This window comes from Corvus hawaiiensis, chromosome 6, assembly GCF_020740725.1.
Source record: "Corvus hawaiiensis isolate bCorHaw1 chromosome 6, bCorHaw1.pri.cur, whole genome shotgun sequence".
In the NCBI taxonomy this organism is placed as follows: domain Eukaryota; kingdom Metazoa; phylum Chordata; class Aves; order Passeriformes; family Corvidae; genus Corvus; species Corvus hawaiiensis.
Genome location: NC_063218.1, coordinates 3,677,400 through 3,700,579, shown reverse-complemented (window position 1 = coordinate 3,700,579; position 23,180 = coordinate 3,677,400). Strand labels below are relative to the sequence as shown.

The 23,180-nt window shown below is 47.9% G+C and overlaps 1 protein-coding gene across 13 annotated transcripts in view; it reads right to left on the bottom strand.

Annotated features, from left to right (window-relative positions):
- The window catches only part of KTN1 (kinectin 1), a 75,239-nt gene extending 53,158 nt beyond the window's left edge, over positions 1–22,081 (bottom strand). For 12 of the 13 annotated variants that reach the window (XM_048306049.1, XM_048306055.1, XM_048306056.1 and 9 more), the window contains exon 1: positions 21,997–22,081. The gene's annotated coding sequence lies outside the window, so the exon portion shown is untranslated. Of the gene's footprint in view, positions 1–2,799; positions 2,915–21,996 lie in introns of those variants that run through there. The other variant, XM_048306050.1, reaches the window with a different exon arrangement.
- Positions 22,082–23,180: the final 1,099 nt, after the last annotated feature.

Here is a 23,180-nt window from a genome sequence, read left to right as displayed (position 1 = left end):
AAATTCCATACATTTATGGGGCAACAAGAAGATCTGTTATTTATTTTGACCATGTGATGGTATAAAACTTCCAGGGCACTTACACAGACCAGAGGATTCCAGGACAATTTGCTGAAAACAATATTTTTGTCCCAAGCATTACATTTATTGTCTTTTTAAAAACAGCAGGAACCACAAAGTTAAAGAACAGTCAAAACGACGTTAAAAAACCTAACTTCAGGGTCAAGACATGCCAGATTTTCCCATTTCACAGCTGATTGCTATGAACAGACCTGGATTTTTGCAGAAAGAATCCAAATCTTCTCCAGACTGTTTGTTCCAAGAAAGAAAAAAAAAATTTCACCAGATATTGAAAAAAAAAAATCCAGACATAATCCAAACTAATTAGGCAATTCCCAATCCACCAACCCATCATAGGAAGCACATGCTACAACTACATTTTCCTGCACACAAGAAAAAATGACTCTTCAACTTGAGTGTCCCTTGGGACACCCATTCTCTTGGGAACAAAAGGCAAGGGATTTAACCCAGGTTGCTTGGAATATTTCCACTGCTGCTTGAAAAATGAAAACAGATGTGCGTACCGAGGGCACAGGGAATAAAGTCCACGAAGAAGCTGCATGGTGCAGGCAGAGGACAGGCTCTCCTTGCTGCTGGGCAGAAGATTTACTCATTTAAAGTTGTTTTACCTCAATTCCTGACTGTTTTGGAAGCTGCTATCACAAACTGGCTTGTGCCATCCTGCCACACTGGAGAGAGCTCGGTGTGGAGTCTGGCTCAGGCTCAAGGGGGAATAGTTGTTACATAGAATAATTTCTGGACAGAGAGGAGTTACTGTGATAATATATTTGTACAGTGCATTGAGTAGCACAGAAAGCAAGGATTGGGAACTCTAATTTGGCTATTAAGTTATCCAAATAAAAGACTAACACTTCAATACACTAATTATTCATCAGTTGTCTTAACATTAAGTCTCCTCCCAGTTTGTATTTATTTTCTGCATGCACGCAGCTCACTGAAAATTACAGGGTCTAAAATTACATCCAGCACAGAAAGTTTTGGAAGGGTTGAGAGGGATTGGAAGAAAAGCTTGTCTTTTGGGGAGAAAAAGCACAGATGCTCAAAACTAAGCTGGAGCTTTCAAAATGATTAATTACAGCTACTTGATAAACCCAGCTCCCTGCACTAAGTGATCTAATATTAGTCATCTTTTGAAGGAAGCAGATCTTGAAAATTTGTCTCAGCCAAAGTCAATATTGAATGCTTGGGGGGGGGAAGCTAATCCCCAAAGTAAATATGTAATTAAGCAGATTTCTCACAAGTGTAATTAAGTTGATCATTACAATACATTACTGCAACAGTTACAATACCCAAGCACAAGGAGCCCAGCTCTGCCCTGCTGCTGACACCATGCACACAGCCAGCCATGAACTCATGGGATGGACAGTCACACCCTGTCAGTCCCTACACATTTCCCAGCATCTGACACCAGATGCTCAGGTCAAACCACAGGCTCAGGGTAACATGTGCTGCTAAAGAGGTTCAAGGCTCAAAGGTCAGGAGGGCACAGTGGCCATCGAGGCAGGACATGCTCACACAAAGCGGTTGTTGCTCCGAGACCAGAGAGCAGAGACGCATTTAAAAGCTTCAGCTGCTTCCAGAGGAGCCATAAATACTGAATTACAACAGCTAGTCTGGGTGGGGAATGTGTGCTGGACTAGCTGAGGTCTGATCTCAGAGCAGCACAAGCAGTGCGAGCTCTGCCGAGCCTCTGTCCCCCACCCTGCTCCCCCTCCCTGCACTTCACCAAAAACGGGATCATCTCCCAGATCTGGAGCATGACACTGCAGTGATGAGGTCCAGAGCCTCTCCAGGCTCCATTCCTGCTCCTGTCCCCCTCCTGCTCATCGGGGCAAAGCCAAGCACAAGCCACGTGAACCCTTCCACCCCAAACACTAATCAGAGGCAGGTAGATCTGATCTCTGAATGCCATACACAAATCCAGTTTTTCACATGCAAGCAGGGTCCAAAAAAACTAAACCCAAATAAAAGTCTCAGGGTTTAACTAGAATTGATTAAGCACACAGGAAAGGCAAGCAGAAGTTCTGCTCTGATGACCATGCACTAATTTCTCATCTCAGCCCAGCAAGGGTATTTAAAACTCACTCAAGGGGGATCCCACTGCTGCTGGCTCTATGCAGAATGACAAAACAACATCCATCACACCACCCCGTCAAAATGTCTTTGCAAAGAGGCATCCTTGCCATGGGGTAAATTGGCAGTATTTTGGTTCACACACAGTTTCCAGTTGTCCTCTGACAATCTACAATTACTAAAACAGTTCCATCATTCCAATTGATATTTCTGTATTACACTGACAAGCCATCTAGGAAAAAAAAAAAATCTATAGGGGGGGGAAATAGAATTCTATGCCATGCAAAAAGAAACAGGATGAAGAAACTCATTCTGTTAAAGCAGCAAAAAACAACTGCTACATTGACACACCTTCACCCACCAGCTTAACTGCTCCATTTAGTTTTACCATCCCGGTTAGGAGACACCCTCCCAAAAAAAAGCTTTTCTCCCACAGAAATGCTGCAATGGAACTTTTATCACTCGCAGCTCCCTCAGAGAACTCCCCAGGGCGGCTGCACCAGCTCCCCACCCGCCCAAACCCACAATCCCAGGCAAGGCACTCCCAGTAGGAATCACACTGCACTCCCCCTCTCCCTGCTGCCTACAAGAGGCACAGTGACTTTAGCTACATTTAAATTTCAAGGTATTTGGTTAAATACTCACCTTTCACTCATATTTGATATTTGACCTGCTCTTGATCACATTTCTTAGAGTCCAGCACCCGTGCCAGGCTCCCCCCTTGCAGACATGCTCCTGTCTCACCCGTAAATTCCAGACCTCACAACATCCCTTTAGTCATTCTGAAAAAGGGGAACAAGCTGCATCTGTCCCAGGCCGTGCACAGACCCAGTTACTGTTCCCATCCCGCCTTTAACAAAAGAATTGCACTTTTGTTCCCTAAACAGAGCCCGTGCCACAGAAAAAGGACTATTTCTGAACTCCAGTGTGCTATTACTGCTTGCACCTGACTTCCCCTGCCAGTTCATGCTGCCCTGGATTTTCTAACCCACCCTCTGCCTTTTTGAATTTAAATCTCAAGTTTCACTCTGCACAGATACCACATTTCACAGGATATCCATTCAGTTTAGGTCCAGGGGATTAACTTACTTGAGAAGATAGAAATAAATTATAGCTCCATCTGGCTAATGAGTCACTCACAGCTTAGTCCCAGCACATGAGAAGCACAGCTTCTGTAAATGCTTGGGTCCCAAAATGCACATAATCTTCAGGGATTTGTGCCTCTTTGAAAAACTAACATTAAAGGGGGGGAATATAGGTACCAAGGTGCCTTCTTTTAAGTACTAAGCAGTTTTAAGAGATACCACGTATGATTTAGCCAAGGCAAGAGCTCCTTTAATTGGGATATTTTCCTGGGATTTTCTCAAGCTGGCAAGCAGACTCACATCCAACAGTCACTAGGAACACAGCAAGCAGTCTCAGAGCAGTATCTGGATTCAATAAATTCCTCAAACAGATAACACTATTTTTGTTCTCCCTAATCTGCACACAGTTTGGAACACGCTCCCTATCAGCCAGCTGCAAAGAGGATCCTCTTGAAAACAGCTTCACTCCCAAGCTCATCCTCCTCCAGAGCTTTTTGGGAGAGGATGCCCAGCAACTTGGGCAACTAAACCCAGACTCTGCCAAAGGCAAAGAACAAAATTAAATAAGAAGTTCAGCCACTCCATGCCTATTCCACATTCATACAGCAGGAGCAACCAGCTCTCTGTGACTTGTTCATGAGTATTACCTGACTAAAGCACTGCTGGGCTCAAGCTCTAGGAAGGGGGGCTGCCAGAAAAACCTCAGGGTAGTTCATTTAACATCACTGTTGGTTTAGGACATGGGAAAACTGCAGAATTACAGCTTAGGTTGGTTTAGTTTTAGGGTTTTTTAAGCAGCACTGTGTGTTACTGAAAAAACAAGATGGGTTTTTCATGCCCCAGGACAAGACACAAGACAGCAGAGCTGCTGTGATGTGACACAAAGGAGCTGTCGGAGCAGGCAGGGATTTTAGCCCATCAAACTTGCTTGAGTTCATTAACACCTGGCTAACTTCTGCAGGTGAGCCACACCTGCTGGCCTCAGCCTTCACAAAACCACCCAGTCCAGAGAACACCAGCAAGGAGCTGACTGCACCCGAGCAGTTTTTTACACAGGAGAATACGGTATTGCACATAAATCTCACCTGACAAGGAAAAGGCACAGTTCCAGTAAGATCACAATCTCCTCACGGGTCACTTTATAAACGGCACAGTTTAAAGTCATGCATGAGGCACTCACCACACAGAAAAGCTGTCTAAACAGACCTTTGAGTTTTGACCTCAACGACAGTATCAGAGAATTACACAGTAGAGTCATAGAAAACCCCGAGTTGGAAGGGACCCACAAGGATCAGAGCTCAACTCCTGGCTGTGCACAGGACACCCCAACAATCTCACCCTGTTCCTGAGAGCGTTGTCCAAATGCTCCTGGAGCTCTGGCAGCCTTGGGGCCATGCCCATTCCCTGGGGAGCCTGTTCAGTGCCCCACCACCCTCTGGGAGAAATCCTGATATCCAGCCTAAGCCTCCCCTGACACAACTTCAGCCATTCCCTCAGGTCCTGTTGCTGGTCATCAGGGAGAAGAGATCAGCATCTGCCCCTCCACTTCCCCTTGTGAGGAAGCTGAGACCAGGATGAAGCCTGTCCTCAGTCTCCTCCTGTCCAGGCTGAACAAGCCAAGTGACCTCAGCCACTCCTCTCATGGCTTCCCCTCTAAACCTTTCACCACTTCCATGGCCCTTCTTTGGACACTCTCCAATACCTTTATAACCTTCTTATATCGTGGCAACCAAAACTGCACACATTACTCAATGTAAAATTTAACCTACATATTTGTATTCTTTTTAAATTCTAGTTTTATATCTGTATTTCCATGCTCTGTTTACACCAATCCTCCCAAACCCAAGACTGGGGGGGGAAGCAATAATAAACAGCATTTCAAGCTCTGAATTTTTCATTTCCATACCTGCCCTGACAGCATGATTTGTGCAGCCACAGGAGAAAGCTGTAGACACTCAAAAACACCAACTGAGCCATTCAGGTATTAGAACTACTCTTCCCAGGAAGGAAACCTGTTCAAGGGAAGCTCAACAGTGCTTGACACCCCCTCCAAGGTGCTGACAGCAAGAGCAGAGAAAACTTGTCAATAAACCTTGCTCTTCACTTTATTTCACTGATACAATTAAGCCATTTGCAGAGCACAGGCTCAGTGCTTCAAATACCCTCTAGGTAAATATTTTCCATTCCAAACATGCCACTGTTTGTACCATCTGTTGGGCTCTGTCTGCTCTCAGTCGCTTGATGTTAGTTAACACAGACAAGCTCTTTATTAAATTCCAGAAAGAGTAGCTTTGCTTCAACAAAAGCCTTTACTTTCAGAGGGTTCTTCCAACACAGCTTCAGAGCCAACACCTGACAAAATGCAGCAGCAGCGCCGAGAGGAAGCTAGGAGCACAATACGGCTGCGCAACCTCGCCGCCAGTATCCAGCAGACGTCCTTGATCTTGTCCCAGTGCCAGCAGCAGGGAGCACCCAGCTACCTCCCGCAAGAGGTTTCCACCACAGCCCAGCTGTTCGGGCAAGTTCCTACAAGATAAGGCAGGGCATGGATTCACCAGGTGGCAGCTGACGCCCTGAAACCACCTGGGCTGTAGGATAAAGCCCAGAACTGGAATTAGCATCAGTGAAAGTGGAGCGAGCAACCTCGCATTTAGCCAGGGATAAACGCGCACACACCTGCTGCTGGCACAGAGTGAGGACAACCACGCTCCACGTTCCTGCCTGGCAGCTCACCCAAATACCCCAAAACTGCACAGACCCTGTCACAGCAGCACCCCACAGCATTCACCAAATCATGGGCACAAATACACTGATATCAGGAACAGTGTGGCAGCAGGACCAGGGCACTGATTGCCCCCTGTGCTGGGCATTGATGGGGCACCTCCAGTCCTGGGGGCAGTTTGGGCCCATCATAAAAAGAATGATGCTGAGGGGCTGGAGCATGACCAGAGAAGGAAAAGGAGCTGGGGAAGGGTTTGGAGCACCAGGGACAGCTGAGGGGGTTCAGCCTGGAGAAAAGGAGGCTCAGGGGGGAACTTCTAGCTCTCCACAACAGGAGGGGGCAGCCAGGTGGGATTCAAGCTCTGCTCCCAGGGAACAAGGGACAGGACAAGAGGAAACAGCCTCAAATTGCACCAGAGAAGGTTTAGTTTGGATATTAGGGAAAATTTCTTCCTTGAAAGGGTGGTCAGGCATTGGCACAGGCTGCCCAGGGCAGTGGTGGAGTCCCCATCCCTGGAGAGATTTAAAAGCCATGTGGGTGTGGCACTTGGGGACATGGGGCAGAGGCGGCCTTGGCAGTGCTGGGGGAATGGTTAGACTTGATCTTACAGGGCTCTTCCAGCCTAAATGAATCTATATTGTTCAGCACAGGGTCTTAGGAAACCAAAACATTTTTTGCAGTATTTGTGAGGGGATGTTATTTGGGATAAAAGCCAGCATGCGTCAGGACCAGCGAAAGATGTCCTTAGCTCCACCAGATTCCAGAAACTGCAAGTTTCCCTTTAAATCACTACCAGCTAACACACACACCCCTATTATCTCCAAAGTCAGAAGATAATTTGTTATCTTTACACTACCTTTTTCCAAAGGGCCTGTAAAGAATCAAAGGTTTCTTTCTTCCAGCAGGAATTACTCAGCAAGTCTGCATCTTCCCATCACTACTTCCAAGGAGTCCCTGAGGCTTCCCCAGCTCCTTCCTTCACGCATTCATGTACAGACACGATCTGCCCACACCACCATGAACTACCTGAGAGGCACTTAAACACTCAAGCAGCCAGCTCAGGCTTTTGGGTAAGCATTTCCCCTTTCCCTACTCTCCACGCAGGCAGGGACCAGATCAGACAGTTGCTCTTCAATCACCACCCGCTTCCGTGCACAGGGAACTGGGAAGTGATACTTCTCAAAATAGGAAGGCATAAAAAAGATCACAGAATTTTCTCAAAATAATACTACAAATAAGAGCCAAATCTAGCAGACTTATGGCCAAAGCTGAGTTTAGGTTCCCAGTTTGAGCAGCAATTCCATATGTCGCGTAGTTTTCGAGCATCTCCTGCAACATGAACCCATCCAAAAGCACGAGCCAGGTACAGAATTCAAGCTAGGACTCTTGGATCAGACAGGCAAAAGCATTAAACACACACAACCACACCCGAAATCTGCTTCTGCCCAGCACCTGGACAGGAGGGAGGGACCAGGCCACGCCTGTTTTATTCCAATTAGCTGTCTGGGAAGTTCACAGGGGTTTGTACAATCCAGGCTGCTGTGACACTCCACAGGAGCTCAGCTTTACCACACACAAAAGCCATTTACACAGGTTTAAAGCTGCTGTGCACCTCAACAAAGGCCTTAAGACAACTGTTGTGGTCTAGTGTATAAATGGACATTCACAGTATAATCTTCACCTCAGACCCATAGAAAGCCTCAGGGAGCAGCTACCAGTCCCTAAAAAGCCAAGGGCAGTAAAATATAGGTCTGAGCCCAGCTGGGTTTGCTCACTTTAACACAGCTTAATCCCTTTCTGATGCAGGAATAAGCTGCATTACTGCAAGTATGTTCATTCTGCACCTACCCCTGCCATGCTCTATTACTCAATTAAAACAAGGTCTGCAGCACCCATGGGAATGATGCAGCTGACCATTCTCTGGTCACGAATGAGGCAGAGCCCCAAATTCCAAGAAAAACAAAAAAGATTAAGGTCATCTCTTGAGAAATTTAGGGCTGCTACATCCTTTTCATCCCCTTACATCCAATTCCAAGCATGGAAGGAAATTCTTGGCTCTGAGGGTGGGGAGGCCCTGGTGCAGGCTGCCCACAGAAGCTGTGGCTGCCCCATCCCTGAAGTGTCCAAGGCCAGGTTAGACAGGGCTTGGAGCAACCTGGGATAGTGGAAGGTGTCCCTGCCCATGGCAGGGGGTTGGAATGAGATGGTCTTTAAGGTCCCTTCCAAACCCAAATCATTCCATGATTCTGTAACAGAGGAAAGCAGGTATGAGCAGTAGCTTCTCAGTACTCAAATTCCTCTCATACCTTCACAGCAATCTGCAGAGAGAAAAGAGCTGGAATTAAACATTTTCCCTTTCCCAGTGTATATAGCAAATATAACTGTAAAAATATACATTCTGTATTATGAATTCTTGTTTATATTTTTAAAAATAAATGTAAAATAAGAGGAGACAGAAACAAAAGAAGCAAATGCCTTTGGTTTAGCTTTTTTCTTTTTTTTTGCCTTAGCAGATTCTGTGAAAGTATGAATGGCATCTGAGCACTGGGAAACTAACGCTCATTCAAAAAAACAACACAGGCTTTTATATAAAAGAGCTGCAAAGAGTCAAGGAGAAAACCCGAGTGTACTACCTGCCTGTGCATCCCAGGAGAAGTCAAATCCGCTCCCTGCAAGCTTTGCACAGCCCTAGCACCACAGTTTTCCCTCAGGCTGCGTGGCAGCAGCAGCAGCCCCTCACCTCCCCGGGCAGGCACAAGCTGTGCTCCCGTCTGAATCCAGGGCAGAGCAGACGCCCTCGGCGCCAGAGCGACAGGAAAACCACGACAGATTGCTAAAGAGGATGGCATGTTGTTTATGGGTTGTGTTTCTCAAGTTTGGACATAACTGAGAAGAGATCAGTCTTAATTTATTGCTTGATTCTCCAGATTTCTACTCAACTTTGCCCTTAACTATACTCACCAGGCAACTTTTTAGCTTACTCACTTGAATTCCTCCACACACACAAGAAAGTTTTAAACCTACCACTTGTTCTGCAGCTCTCCAGACCGCCTGGTGCTAAAGCTTTTCTCCCAAATTTCTCACTAAGGCAGCCACAGCAACAGAGAAGCAAAAAATACCCAGCCTTGAAGGGTGAGCAAGTCACTCAGAGCAACTTTAGCAGGTCTCTGTAAGTTGGATTTATTAACCTTTGTAGCCCCAGACCCCGAGGGTGCAGAGGCTGCCAGAACTACCCCAAACCAAGCCATGCACAGCCCAACAGTGGCACAGTGCTGCTTTCACCAAGTTTCCACCCACGCTGAACGAAGTCTCACAGGAACTCAGGGAAGGAGGAATGTGTGCACGGAGGTGATGGCACAGGAGGAAGACAAGAACCCTCAAAATAAATGGATTTGGAAAATTTCCTATAGTAATGTATCACCAAAGGTTTTCCTACAAGAATGTATTAAATTCATGATAAGAATATTAATCTTGTTCATATTAGAATTTCTTTCCACTACAAAAATAAATCAGGCAAAGATATTCTTAGTCTGAACACCATAAAAGTGACTTTATCCAGACTTATTTTTGAATGTATTTTTAAGGGATGAGAACAGAATTCTTCTGCCAACAAAGACAGGTATTAACCTAAGAGAATCTATTTAGTTTCAGACTTCTTAACCAGACAAGATTTCACCCAAGTGCGTGCATGCTGTCCTTTACCCTGTTGCAAAAGGAACAAACGAAGAGGAAATGACTAATCAAAGCAGCAGCACATTAATATATTTTGGTATGTGGAAAGGGAAAATTGTAGCTGGTATTTTTAACGTTCCCAACAGGAGAATGCAGGGCCATGCATACACCGGTCACCACAGAGGCCCGGCAGCTCCCAGGAGGGGAAAATAAAAAAAAAAAATAGAGGAAAAAAAAGTGAAGCTGTGTCCTGAAGAGGAGTTCTGTATTTTCCATTTCCCAGCATGAGCTCTGCTGGAACAAGAGCCTGGAAAGGAGGCACAGCTGGGGCCAGCAGCAATGCCCAAGTGATAACAGGTGCACTTTGCCTGAACTGTAGGGAAAAGCCAGCCTGGAGAGGTGCTCTGGAGGGAAAAGGTGAGAGTTTCTTGGAGCACTGCCACCAGCAAACACTCCTGTAAATCCCACTGCCACCCTGCCCTGCTGGGTGCCCTCATCCACAAGCTGATAAGAGATAGTGCAAGTGTTTCTGTGCCCCAGGTGGCATCCAGCAAGTCACAGCTCACCCACGTGCCATCCATCCCACACCATTCCAAGCTTAATTCCCCCTCAAAGCTCTCCATTCCCTGCACAAGCAAAACACAGCACCTTCACATCTTTCCTTGCAGTTACTCTGTCACTGAACCCACACGAGCCCAGCCACTGATGTCCCAGTTCAACTGGATTTAACAACTGGTTTTTAATCCCATGCTCCCCCTGCCATGGGAAGTTCTTTGGGGCAGCCACAGTAACAGGCTTGCTCAGAGCAACAGGGCAGGAGCCTGACTACTGTGATAAACCCAAAATTAGAGTTTCCAAACCCCCTCCTAAAAGAGATCAAAACCAATCAATCCAGCAACAGCCCCGCACGGTCATTTGTGCGGTGGGATGGCACAGCACAAAAGCTTTGCTCGCTCAGGAAGAGGAGCTGGACCACTGCCTGTCTGTCCAGCTCCAATTGTTCCCACACTTCATAATTACGGACTACAATTCACCCTTTTTCCAATGCCAAACCCCAAAAGGCTCGTAACAAAACCATTCTAAATACTAAATGGGAAGCTGAACCAACTGTAATCGTTCAGATTCCCTCCCCTTGCTGCAACACTGCTGGATGCAAGGAGACACAGAGAAACTAATATTTAATGTTTTGCAGAGGGATTTGTGCTCAGCCACCCCGTAACACAGCCAGAAGCCTGAAGCTTAAGCAGGTCTTTACCCTGGTATCGCAAAATGACAACCTCGGTCATTCCAGCAACAAGATTTTCCCATTATTTCTGTTCAGTGTGCTGTTCCACACAGCTATACAAAGAGGTTGGACCACTGACAAAAAAAAAAAGCTTCGTTAACCTCTCAGTGACTCGACAATCCTATTGTTGAACAGCAATGGACAAAAGGAGAAGCCAGCAGCAGACGGATGCTCTCATCTATCCGAATTCCTAGAGGAAAATGAAATTGAGCTGCACTGGGAACAGGCTGCACAGCAGAGGAGAGTTGTTAGCTCAGAGAGAAATCAAAACTTCAGTGATTGTGAATCATATCAGATCTAGATGCTTTCATGTGGTTTCTTCTAACTACCTGGAGTCTCAAGATATTATTTATTGCACACATTATGTCTAAGCAGTTGAGTGATTTAAGTTGTCTCTAAAGAGAAAACGTGTGATTGCTGTATCAAAATTACTGTCAATGTGGCACAGATGTAGCTAAATGAGAGCATCAAAAGGCAGCAAGTGAAACAAGATTGCTGTACCCCATCACTCAGACTGAGTCTTGATAATTCTTCAGCTGCAAAGGGAGAGAAATCAACAGGGAAGATCTTTCCTTTGTCACCACACACAGTACAATAAAAGAATGGGGGGGGAAAAGTATCCATCAGTTAAACAACCAAAGTTCACAGAGTGAAAATAAATTTTCAAATATGCCAAGAGTTTAAAACTCAGGGGTATGCAGCTAGTTTCTCAACTCTGAGATTTTAAAAGGGCAGCTTCAGTTTAGGCTGGATGACGGGGGGAACAGAGACTCAACGCAGAGAAGTCAAAGTTCCTGTATGTTGACAGAGGCATCAAAAATGAAATTATCACCAACATGCCCAGCACAACTACCAAACTAGAATTTAGGGAGTACTACAAGGCTGGAATTGCCTCCTCTTCAGCCCACACAGCCGGGTAAGCACTGCATCGGCAGGTCTATTTTTGCTTTTAATACTCTACACCACAGTCATGGGTCAGAAAGACACAAAAACACTGGAAAATCCGAACAGCCAGGCTTTAGCAGACATTACTTGCTACCCTCCCTTCCCCTGTGCACAAACAGCTCTGCTGCCCTGAACTGCACCCAAGGAACAGGACCCTGCCCAGCAGTTCAGGCTTCCTCCGCTCCCACCTTGCAGGGAGGGGTCGAAGCCAGAGGACAATGCTGGCGTGGGAACAACTGGGCAGCAATGGGCCATGGCTGCATTTTGGCTGCAAGTCGGGAGAACGCTCTCAATCCTCAATCCAGCGAGGTGCAAGGTGCTGTAATGGTCAGCCTGCAGCCTCTGTACAGAGCAGGGGCACTGTATTTTATTTCACTCTTTTGCTGGTAGCAATCAATGAGTTTTAATCCACAGTCACATTAAGAACGACACCTCCAAAGAGGGTTGGATTTTATTCAAATGTGCATTAAATTTTAAATCATTTGCCAGATTAAAGCATTGTTCACACTCTGTTTACAAACCCTCTGAATGCAGGGAACATTTAGAGGTACACTCAGGACTGAATTTGGACCACAGAAGGCTCTGCTGGTGATCTGCTAGTACACTGGTATTTTGACTTTCTGCTCCAGCAGAAATTTGCACCAGCTGAAGGCTGAACAAACTTCCATCAGGAAAACTTCCACAGTAGATAGGAGTTCGTTTGACTGCTCCATAGCAAAGCTGTCTTTCAGCATTTATCCTACAGCATGTTATCATGCAGGCATAAAGACAGCACTTCCATACCCAAGTCAGATCCCTCATGCTGTAGGACATGGTGCTGTTAATACTCTTAGAAATAAAGTTTCAAAATGGTTTAGGAACAAAGAGGCTTTAGAAGCAATCCCTGCAGCACTGGCACCATACAAGTTACACCAGTGCATTTCAAAGTATAAACTGCATCAGGAGCTGGAACTTCTAACTATTTAAAAGCACAACGTGAAGGTTTAGAAATTGCTGCTGAACTCTGGTCGTTTCCCTGCTGAGGCAGGTGAAGTGTTAAGGTCTTTCTCTGCTCTCCTTTGAGACACTGCACGTATCTCATTTATCGAGGGCAGCACTAAGAGCTCACCTCATCATCCATCCAAAACACCTCCTGCACTACAACAAGAATTTCACTGGCTACAGCTCCACTGAGATGCCATCCTTCCACCTTCCACACCAAGGAGATGTGCTCCTGAACAGCAGAACCACATATTCCTCCCCACAAGGCTTCTTTTCACCTTGTTAACCTCTCTGTGCTTCATTGACCAGTTTGCTGAGGGCACACACAGCTGAAGAAATGATACACAACTGGTGTCATCTCACGGTGTCATCACCCGGATCCTTTAGGCTCTGGCAGGCAGCTTTAGCAGGTCACATGTTCTCAGGAATCAGTGCAGTGTTTCAGCAGACCCCAAGGCAATACTTGCATCTTAAAACACCCAGAGCAGGGGACCAGACTCCCCTCCAGCAGCAGGGTAAAGGCTCCAGCTCCTCCACAGACTTGCTAAATGCTTGAACCACACCTGAGCCACATGGTGAAGGAGCTTTCTTTTACCACCTTCCTCATGCAGCTGCTGATGCCCCAGGTGAGTGACGCTGAGTGTTGCTAATGTCTCTCTGAGCAGCAGCAGCCCAGGGGATGCTGCAACACTCCTTACTGGTCCCAGTTCCACAATCCAGTTCACTGCATAACCCCACGCACAAGGCAGTTTTGAGAGCTGGGCAATGCCACACAAGAACCCTGCAAAAGATGTGTTCAAAGCACATCTCTAAAGGTTTCCTGGTTCTTTCCACTTGTGACCATAAGGACCGAGACTGCAGGAGTTTCCTAAAGGAACTGAAAGCAGTGAAATGCTTATTTGAAGAGTTTCAAATTCAAGTCAAGAACCCAACATCCCTGAGTTCTGCCCCCAAAACGGCCTCCTAACACAAGCACACACACCCGCCCCAATGTGCTCAGCACTGATCTGAATTCAAGAACATGCCAGGTTGTTAAAAAGGCCTAAAAATGTTCAGCAACAGAAATGCAGAGTAATTGAGGTCATTTCTCTCACGCTTCTCTGGGTTCTCACTCCCCTTGCTGTCCCACAATCTGCTCCTCCTTTGGCGTGCAAGAATTGAACAAACACTTCACTGCAACCACACAGATCTAAACTTATTTGCTTCCAACTTAAGTTACATCTCAAACTATTACTTCAGTAGCCTATAATGCCAAGCAGGGATTAAAAAAAAAATCTACTTAGAAATAGGTACACCTGACCTGAAGCCAAAAAAATTCTTCTTTTGGCACACAAACAGCATAGAAAAAGAGGCAGAAACTTGGAGATGGAGGGCAAGGGGCCGAAAAAGGCAGGATTGTAATGGAAACATTTGATCAAGAATTTTCACAAGCCTTTAAAACTTCTGAGAGCCAACCCCTTCGCCAGCACTTCTCACATGCCTCAGACTGCAGACCATGTTATGCAAGTTCTAATTGTGCCTCCAGAACCCTCCCTGCCACCCACAGGCTCTACACCTCAGCAAATCCCTGTGTGGAAGTACACTGAGGCAGAGAATAACCCTCCCACACCTGGCCTGGGGTGCTGCCACCTGTGCAGAGAAAGCCTGGCCTTGTTGGGCATCTTGAACCAGGCTCTAACCCCTTAAAAGCTGCTAAAAACCCCTCAGGTTTTACATACACACACCAAGCTATAAAGGTTCACTAAATTTAGCACGCAACCCAATCCTAGTGGTAACATAGCCCAAGCAGAAGATATGGAAGTGACCTTAGGTGAAGGTAACAAGGAAAAGCTGTCAGTACTCCCACTGAGCTGCCGTGGGAAAGCCCAGAGAACCCAGTAAAATCCTAACAAAGCCTCCATAAATCCATCAGGCAGCTTGGTGGTTTCCAAGGCTTTGAGATCCCACCTCCACCTCTCTTCTGGACAATGCTGCTCATTGCCCATGCTAGGACAGGGTTGGGAGGAACCTTCTCAGCACACTTCAGGGCAAACAATTCTCCATGAGCTTAGAGAAGTGAAGGTTCATGGACCTCCACCACCACTGCTGTAAACACAAAACCAGGCAGTATGAAGAGAAAAAGCAGCACAATCCTTTGTCCTTTGACCACAGCTGGAGCCACACGTGCTGCCAACAGGTGTTGAACCAAGCGAAGGTCAGTAGGTGTGACATGGGATACAGCATTGACCTCTAACCTCCCATTTTCTGCCAGCTCCCAGCACCACACCCCCTGAGAACTGCAGACACTGCCTGCTCCAAGGACAGGACACAGTGAGTCTCCCTGGAGAACAGCGAGTTAAAGGAGGCAAAAGAGTTCCTACCTAGTCCTGGGGAAAAGGGCCCTTCTTGGCACAGCACCCTAAACTCCGATCACTTCCCAGATCTGAAAATGCCCTGTGAAAGATCCAGTGGGTATGAGCTGCTGCAGCCATGGTGATGCTCTCAGGTACACCTGGAGCTGAAGCAGACAGGAGCAGCAGGGATGCTGCAGCTGGCTTCACGTACTTGTTTTTAGGTCCTCACACAGCATTAAAGGCAATGCCTATGTGAAAGCCAAGCTGGGATGTCCACATGCAACATTCAGTGATGGTTTAGTGGGCAAAGCAGCACTTAACACCAAGGCAGCCTTTCAAACCAGTTTGGGAGGCAAGAAGCAGCATCACTTTCTGGGGTCAGGCTTGGGCTCCCACCCACACCAAAGGAGACCCTGCAAGGAAGGGCACATGGGAACTGGCTGCTGCAGGAAAGCAGTTTCACGTCGTATCACAGAATGGTTTGGGTTGGAAGTGACCTTAGAGATCACTGCATTCCAAGCCCCTGTCACGGGCAGGGACACCTCCCACTATCCCATGCTGCTCCAAGCCCCATCTAACCTGGCCTTGGACACTTCCAGGGATTCAGGGGCAGCCACAGCTTCTCTGGGTAACCTGTGCCAGGGCCTCACACCCCTCACAGGGAAGAATTCCTTCCTAATACCTAATCTAAATCTCTCCTCTCTTCATTTAAATCCATTCCCCTTTGTCCTGTCAGTATCTGACAATGCAGCTCACCCACCAGCTGACTGCCAGGGGTTCAGGTCACAGATGGGACCAAGAGAAAGGCACTACCAGCTGCTCTGCTAGTGACCCCCTGGCATCTTCACCTGCAGGTGCTTGGCCTCTGCTTTCCCTCCTGTAAAATGGGCAGCTAAGTGCCATGCCAGAGCCTGGCAGCAGCACAGGACAGGTGCTGATGGAGAAACATCCATGTGAGCCAAATGCAAGACATCAGCTTAAACACTCCTGCCACCCAGCACTTCCCACCCAAAGCCTGGGAACCATTCACTTCCTCCAATAAATTGGACTTTTTAATCTGTTGTCATCAAGTGTAGACTTTCCAACCTAAAACCCCACGGCAAATAGGCTGGGAAAGAAAACTAGTCATGGCTAGTGGTCAGATCAAACCAGGAACAATAAAATTAGGAGCTGACTGATATTATAGGCTCTCTTATGAGTCAGTCACGATCCGGTCCAATCCTGGCGAGCTCCCTGAAGAGCTGCACCTTGTGCAATAGCTTAGTCATCATCTTCCTTGACAGCTACGCACTTACAAACAGATTATGAGTCCACTCACACTTTCCCATGAAAATTTTCCTCCCTGCCCTACTACAAGCAGGATGGAGCAGAGTGGTGCCAGCCTAGGAGTGGGCAGCTTGTCTCTTGCAGGGGAGGAGATAAAGCTTTTATCTCCCAGACTCAACAACTTCCTTCCTGTGTGGTAGCAGGCAGACAAAAGACAGGTCTTCACACCACAGGCAGGAACGAGATGTACTAAAATTTGTCACAACCCTGAAATAAAATGCCCTGCTTACCGTTTTCAGTCCATACAGGAGGGTGTAAAACAGAATTAATCCAGCATTTCTTCTACAAGGAACTTGCAGGGTGGGATTTGGAAGCAAAAGAATAAGGAGCCCAAAATAACTCGGGTTGAGTTTATATTGCTCTGGCAGCTAAGCAAAAGTTGGTAACACTGGACTGAGGTATTTCCCCTCTGCAGGATGAGAGCTGGATTGTTTTTGGAAGCACCATGAATCAGGGGCATAAATATACCAGGCTTTAAGAGCCTTTGACACCCACGTAATTCTGAACTCCAGCTTGATTTTCCCTGGGTCATTCAACACATGCTCAGCGAGCTGGACATGAGACAGGCAGGCTGAGAAGGTCAGCTATTCAATTAATAGGTGTGATCCCAAAACCAGAACTTGTGTTTTGCTGGATAACAGCAACATACCTCTTCCGATGCTCCATTAGTCATTCAGCTTCTGATGCTCCATTAGTCATTCAGCTACAACTTGAAGGAAAAACAAGTTTTGCTCTATTTCCTCAACTTCACAGCACAAAAGGGCTTAAAGATGCTTCCTGCAGCAGGGGAGCTGTGATGCAGCAGCTCCAGCAGAGCAGTGATTTGCAGGATTGCCTGGCTGCGAGCAGATCCAGACAGGAAAGCCAGGCAGCAGGATCAGCCAGAAGGAAGGGTGTCCAATGGAAAATGAGAAAAAAACCCTGCAAGAAGAGCTGTTCCCCATGCTTTAGTAGCACTGAAAATCCTGCACACCTGAGAGCAACTGCAGCAAAGAGCTGTAAATGTAAGAAGAGGACAATGCTATTTATAATAGGGACTATTAGTGCAAGAAAATGAGTAGCTTGTCCACATGACTGATTTACAGACACTTTCTCCGAGTTACAATGCAGCCCCAGTGATGCAGAAGCAAAGATGAGATTTCATTTGAAACAGAAAAAAATGTGATTCCTTTACATAAATCTTCATGGGAAGAAAAGGAGAAGAAACTACTTTTACTTCTCTTCAGTAACAGCAAGTTAGAGCTATGGATTTCGGTAAGCAGTGTGGCCACAAAGCACTAACAAAAACAGAGAACATTGCAGAAAAGGAGGAGGAGAACTACAAAGAAGTAAGGTTTCTGATTGCCCCAAAAGCCTTACAGCTCCTCTCCTCTCCCTCCCACTGCAAACTCACTGCACAGCAAAACTCAAGGCCTGAAGCACCCAAACTACTTCTCTGCATCATATAGTGGCAAGGAGATTTATTTGTGCTAGTCAGAGATTGTTTCCAGAGTTTTCACATGCACACAAGTAACAGACACCATTCCTCTTTTTCCCTGTTTTCTACACTATCTAAGAGACTTTAAAAAAACCCCTCACCTCTAAATTGGAAGCATTAAAAAGGATCATGAGATTTGCATTCTTTAGCACCTCAGATTATATTAGAGTTTCCACTGCCATGACTCCCCCTTCCAAGTCCCCACCAAGCTTCAAACACAGAATCCTCCTATCTGAGTGGACTTTGGTATTTCTTGTACCAAGACCGGAGCATCCAGACTGACAAGACGGCCAAGGCAGCAGAATTTTTGCACTCCCAGGAGATCTCTGTTTAATTTTGCTGCATGGAGAGATCCTGCACCAAGCCTGCCCTCTGCCCAGGACCTATATTTAGGGACTGAGCTGACCCGACAGTGCCCCCATAAGCTCATTTATCGAGATTCACTTATTCATTCTAATATAATCTAATTAGATGCAGCAGTCCTGTACACAGGCATGGCAGTGACCAGGCATTGATGAGCTCAAACACAGGGAACCCAGCCCAGGTGCTACTTAGTTCTCACAGAGAGGGGAAAACACCCCTTGCAGAGGAATGGCAGGAATTGCAGATGCCTGTGCACTGTCTCAGAGTGCACCTGGATCCACTCTGCTTCTTCCCTCCACCAGGTAAGTAACAATTCCTCAGCTGGAAGCAGCAGCAGAGTCCAGATCAATGGACAGCACTTATCGATGCAAGGGCTGCTGCTCCTGCTCTTAAATCACTGGAAATAGGGGCAAAAAAAAAGAACAGGAATCAGTCTCTCAGGCAGCACCCACGCCAGCAGGCACAGATGCGTTCCCAAACTTCAGACCACAGGCATCAGCCTGGAAAACGTGCCAAGAGTCCACATTGTAAGAAAATACTTTAAAGGCTCTATTCTGGCAAGAAATAGGAAGTTTTCAAAGCTCCCAAGTACCCTCTCTCCTGCCACCAGCTGTAGTTCAGGCATGCTAACAGGAAGAAGCTTTTACATTTCTAAAAGCATAAAGAAATACTTTTCTTTTTTTTTTTTTTAAGTCCCCATGTGTTTTATTTGCTTGGACATCTTGTATAACGATGAGAAGAGAAGCAGATTCCTAGGAGTCATGGGCTGGTAATTCTCCAATTTATCATCTCCATAGTTTATGCACAGTCATTAACAAGAAGTGATTTGTCTGGGACAGATTTAGCCCAGCAACTCCCTGTCTCGTTAGCCTGAAACAATCACCCGAGGAATGTCAAAAGGTTTGTGAGCTTAGTGCAGTGAGCAGCCCCCTCCAAAATATTCCTACTTTTAAAAATAGTCCAATCCTGCTGCTTTGCCAATGCAGAGCAGGAAGTTTAAGAGCTAAACACAGATACGTAAAATTCCCCTTATATTAAAAATAAAGATTCTGATGGGTAAAGGTAAAACGTTGTCACTGACAAGGAAATCCTGAGAATATTGATAAGAGAACAGCACAAGGAGACTTAAAGACTTTGACTTGGTTAACCTATGAAAACAAGGGGTCAAGAGGGGATCCGATTGCTCTAATTACATCAGGAAGGGAAAACAATCATTTAAACCAAATGGAAACACTAGAACCAAAAACAAATTACACAACCAGGCCACGAACATCGTGAGGATGGGAATTCAGCAACTGCTTGAGACTTCAAGGAGGTTCTCCATGAGCTCTCCCACAGAGATGGAGAAAGAATAAACGGATCGAGTTTCACCTTGGAAGTAGTTGTGTTATGAAAGGCATCCACAGCACGGATGGGTGCTAAAAACAGGGAAACTAAACTTGATTTGGGTTGCTGCCACAGCTTTTGGAGTGCGGAGCGGGATGAAGAATTACCTCCTCCTGCCACTCTGTCTTCTGCTTCCTCCCCATCCCTCCAGGACAGCACAGGGGGAATTCACACTATTTACTCAGGCACATCACTGGGGTATGACCAGGGAACTAAACTTGGGAGCTGAAGCCTCACAAAGTCAATGGTGAGAGGTGGGTGCCTTGGCAGCAGCGCGGGAAAGGGATTAGGAGACACCAAGTTTGATGCTTAAAATAAAACGCACGTCCTCTCCCCCGTGTCCTCGCGCTTAAGGGTCTTGGGTGTAGCTTAAACACAGACCTGGCCATCACTGCTGAAATTCACAGGGAATTCCAGTTCCTAAGGGATTTTTTTAGCCCCGGGTTTACAGCAACCAGGGTCAAGAATGATGAGACCTTTTTGAGCCATAACCACCAAATCTCCAACAGCAAGAGCAGATGACGCAAATGAAAGCTATTACCGAGCTAACCAAGCAATACCACAGCTTTACACAGGCTTAAGCAAGTCCTTCCCTTTTCTTCAAGGGGTGTCAGAAACAAAGCAGTCATCAGGTCTGTAACAAGGGTTTTGTGACAGTAGGGGATAAAGGATCAAATTAAAATCTCATTGTGTCCTTCAGATCCTACTGCTGCTATTTCTGAGAGCAGAAAGCATCTTCTTGAGAGCAGCTAGAAAAGTGGGGTGGTAGGAAAAAAAACTACCAAAAAAGGTATTTGGTAACAACTCTACCAGAGAATTAAGTGTTTCTCTCCAATCCCCAACCTTTCACTGCTGCAGTTACACACAAAAGTTATTTTAATCACAGTATGCAGAAAGCAGCATCAGCATATGAAGCAAGAGAAAAAATATGTGGTAAAGCAAGTTGCATGGCCTGTTCGCGGGCAGAAATTACAGCGCAGTTACAGGCAAGAGGTCCACGAGGCAGAGAAACACTTCCAGCCCAAGCCAAACAGGAGGATGATAGTGATCCACCGAGAGAAAAGGCAAGGAAAATACCTGAAAGGATGTGGAAGACAGGAACTGAATCCCTTCTCAACTTTTGCAGCAATCAGTTCAGACTGCCCAGTGAGAGATTTTTGCCTTGTCATAGGTAAAGAGATGTCAAACAGAATAGTTCTGTCGACTAAATACCATTTGTGTTGGTGGACAGAAGCAGCAACGGCAACACCAAAGGAATGGGGGAAGGGAGAATTTTAAACAAAAAAGAGCTACAGCAGGGTATCAGCTCAGCTCCTCTTCCACAAAGAAAGAAATGATCCTTGAGGTTTTCTAACAGTGACCTCAAAATACACAGCACAGCCTTTGGGGGAGTGTGGGGGAAGAAAGGTTATAAAATGACAAACCTAAAGCACACGGGTGGATGCACATCACTAGAGAGCAGAACTTGTCACTGTCTAATGCAGAAAAGATGCTCAGCTACGTTATTCTTAATAACCACCTACTCAATTAAAATACTTCATCAATCGAAGGCAGCCGGGTACAAAAGGTGTAGCCTTGCCGCCTTAACTCCTCTTTCCTTCTCAACAACTTGCACGCTGGAAGAAGGGAGTAAGCTGTGAGTAGAGAAGAGGTGAGGGGACATTAACACCTCCAGGGTTAACAGAGCTGCACACAACCCATACCGGAGCCGTACCAAAGGGCACAGGCAACCTCAAAAATAAAACACCGCTGACAACATCACCTACGAAGGTGGAGAGCAGCATTTGCGAGCATGTGACACCAGTACAGGCACCCAAGCCGGGCCAGACCGCGGTAATGAAGCGCAATGCTCATTAAAGCTCGTACGGCCACCCGGGCGCTGCAGCATCCGCCTCTCGCCAAACCTCACCCGGGGCTCCGACAGCCACGGGGAACGCTCCGAAATCACATTTCGGGCGTCGCTTCTCGCCCAGCCGCCCCTCGGCGAGCGGTTCAACGCAGCACGCTCCGGGAACACCGCGGACACGGCGTGTTTGCCCCGCTTCACCCGGCTGCGGGGAGATGCGCTCGGAAAGCACCGGAGCCCCACCGGAGCCCCCCGAACCCCGCCGGCCCCACGGCGGCGGCCTCTCCCCGGCGCGGGGCCGCGCTCGGACCTCCCCACGGCCGGGCCGCAGCCCCGGGCCCGCCGAGGCCTGGGCCCGCCGCCCCTCGCCGGGAGGCCCCGGCCCCGCTACGACCCGCGGCACCCCCCGGGCGGGACTCACCGAGACGGCGGCAGGCAGGGCAGGGCAGGGCCGGGCCGGGCCGAGGCTGCGGGGACGGAGCGGGAGCGGCCGGTGGCTGCGCGGCGCGGGCGGCAGGAAGGGGAGGAGGCGGCCCCGCACGTCCGCCGCGCCTGCGGCCGCCCCCCCGCGCGTTAAAGGCACCGGCACCGCCCGGGCCGGGAGCCCCCGAGGGCCGGCGGCACCCCCCGGGCCTGCCCGGCACGGACCCCGGCCGCAGCCCACCCACGGGGGAGCCCCAGGAGCGGGGAGCGCCCGCCCGGCTTTGCCACGTGTGTGGGTGCATCACCCAGAGCCGCCCGTGCGCTGGGGGATCGCTCCCCGAGCTCCCCACGTGGGGATCCCTCACCTGGTCCTGAGGTTCACCCACCGAGACTCCCCCCACGTGGGGATCCCAGGGATCACCCAGCCGGAGTCCCCCTACGCGGGGATCCCCCGGGATCACCTACCTAGACTTCCCCCACGTGGGGATCTCACCACCCCCAAGCTCCCCCATGCTGCAATCCCTCACCTATTCCTGAGGATTAACCACCTACACTTCCACCAGGCGGGGATCCCCAGGCATCTCCCCACCCATACCCCATCCATGGACAGGGATCACCCACCCAGACCTCCTGCACACAGGGATCCTCCCACCCAGGCTTCCCACACGTAGGGAACACAGGTACATCCACCCAAACCCCACCCAAGCATGGGAACCACCTCTGGCACGCAGGTGTCCCCAGGGATCTCCCCACCCATACGTGGGGACCATTCTCCACAGACCGGCCTGATGCGGGGATCTCACTGCCCACACCCACCAGGCACAGGGATCGCCCATCCAGACCCCCACCCTCCTTAATTACCCCCCGCCCCCACAGTTCCAGCCAGTTCCCACCATATCCCTCTCCACCCCTTTTCCCAGAGCTGGCAGGGTGGGTGGGTGTGGGGATTCCAGGTGCCCAAGGCAAGCAGACAGAGCACACCCGAAGGCCTCCTCCAGGACATGAAGGAGACCAGACACCTCCTCAAGACCAGGAATAGAGCTTGTCCTTCAATTTCACTTAAATATCTTAAAACTGCCTGGCAGCCCTGCCTGCAGCATAGACATACCAGGGGCTCATTCAGGGACATCCCAGCAGTCTGCGGAGTCTGCAGGGAGGAAGATTAACAGGATTTTTTCAGCT